Here is a 2,023-nt window from a genome sequence, read left to right on the forward strand (position 1 = left end):
CGCAGTTTATGGAGGTTATCACCAACTTGCCTCGTGGTCAAGAAGAGATGGGGGCTCTTTTTGAGATACCTTGAGTGGTTTAGAATGAGACTGAACATCCTGAGTTTATGTTTGAAGATATTTCTGTAGGTCATCCTTGTCCTAATGCCACTGTGAATTTCCCTGATTTGAACATCAATTATCAATGTGTTAATGGTTATCAGAATGTCATTCATAATCACCTGTAGGACAAGGTTCTAGAAAGTTCCCGGAGTCGTAATTCCATCTTTTGAATATTATCGTTTTATATGACTACTCGTCAACCAATAATATTCTTAAGAGAAACTCGTCCGAGTGTAGTATCGTGTAACAACTAATTCAAGTCTACACCTGAATAGCCACCACACTACGTCCTAAAAAGGCCAAGATGGGTTAAGGGTTCTAAGGTCCTCAACTTCTTGGGCTCCTAGTTCGGAAAAAATAATGTCAACTATGACTACTCGGGTGACATCAGTAATCCCAAAGGGGCCTCCACTCAGCGGGGGATCTCAAATCAACTTATTAAGGATTAACTCCACATAAGCCAAACATGACTATACCACCCTCCTATAATAAGATCTCTCAAGTCCTGGTATAGGACTTATCTCACCATGCAGAGATCACCAAGCACCAAACAAAATAATCAATAACAAACAACAGCAAACATAATATATACACAAAAACAAAGACGGGCTTAACCCATTAGAGACTACTCCCCAACATAGTCTCCATTTTTCTATAGCGGTAAAAATTATGAGATTAAGCTATTGATTAACTTAACTCGCAAAGGAAGAGTCTCCACCGCACTTTTATATTTCCAAAGGAAAAGGGAAAAAGTGCGAACAAAACCCAAAGAAGTTTTAAAACAAAACTAATTAAAAAAGAACAAGGGCCTGGGGGTTAGTTATAAAAAGGGAAGGTATTAGCACCCTAAACATCCATGGTACTTTGTGGGAACCTCTTTGAAATATGTAGATTTTGGTTTGAAAAAGGTGTTGTTTGTTAAAAGATTGGAGGGATGGGAAAAGAAGTATATTTATTATTTTTTGTGTTTGCCAAGACTTTTGAAGTCTCATGCCTATATATCAAAAAAATGCAATGGAGGATCAAAACCTCGTAGTTCATGATAAAGGTAACAAAGGGGGTTTGTTTTGATTCATTTTTTATGAAAAATACATTTTGTCATTTTAAGGAGAATACTCAACTAGTCACCCATAAGTATGAGAACTTTACATCATATGAGAAGGGCTACAACTTGGATAAGGATCAACAAGTATGTCACTAGCTCTCATAAATGGAAAAGAATTATCATCAATACTATGGAGATAGGATAACTATAACTCAACTATGGAAATGACCCATGTCTAATGCCTTGAGAAATGTTTTAAAGGGAAAAGTTCCCAAAGGCACAAAATAATTTGAATGAGTTATACTTTTTTTTAATATTTTGAAATTGGTCTAAATATGCTTAATATGGATTTGCATTTATTAATAAAAAGGTTTTGAAAATCACTTGACGAAAGTCAAAGTTTATTGAGAAAGTGATTCAAGTTAAAAAGCAAGAAGGTTTTGAAAAGAGGGAGCAGATTTGAAAATTTAATAAAGGGGGGAGAAGAAGAGTTTCTCCTAAAGCATAAAGTAAAAGCTAGGGAGGAAAGATCTAACCAAGAAAAAGCAAGCTTTATGGCATAAGTCAAGCAAGAATTCCCTCATTTGGATTAAGCCTCAAGCAAGCAAATAATAAGCAAAATGATAATCCATGTGGCAGATGAAACCAGAGTAACCAAGCCAATTCTTCATAGAGGAGTCCAAATTCATAGGTATCATATGAATCCCAAGGTCTTAAGTCATCAATTCCAAAGTAAGGGTCAAGATCCTAATTCTAAGTCCATAACTCCACAATGATGTCAAGGATAGTAGCCACAAGTCCATGAGTTAGGAGAAACAAGTTTCTTTTTATTAGTGTCTTCTTAACAATGATATAAAAGAAAGATCCAAATGGACA

This window comes from Lathyrus oleraceus, chromosome 5, assembly GCF_024323335.1.
Source record: "Lathyrus oleraceus cultivar Zhongwan6 chromosome 5, CAAS_Psat_ZW6_1.0, whole genome shotgun sequence".
Taxonomy (NCBI): domain Eukaryota; kingdom Viridiplantae; phylum Streptophyta; class Magnoliopsida; order Fabales; family Fabaceae; genus Lathyrus; species Lathyrus oleraceus.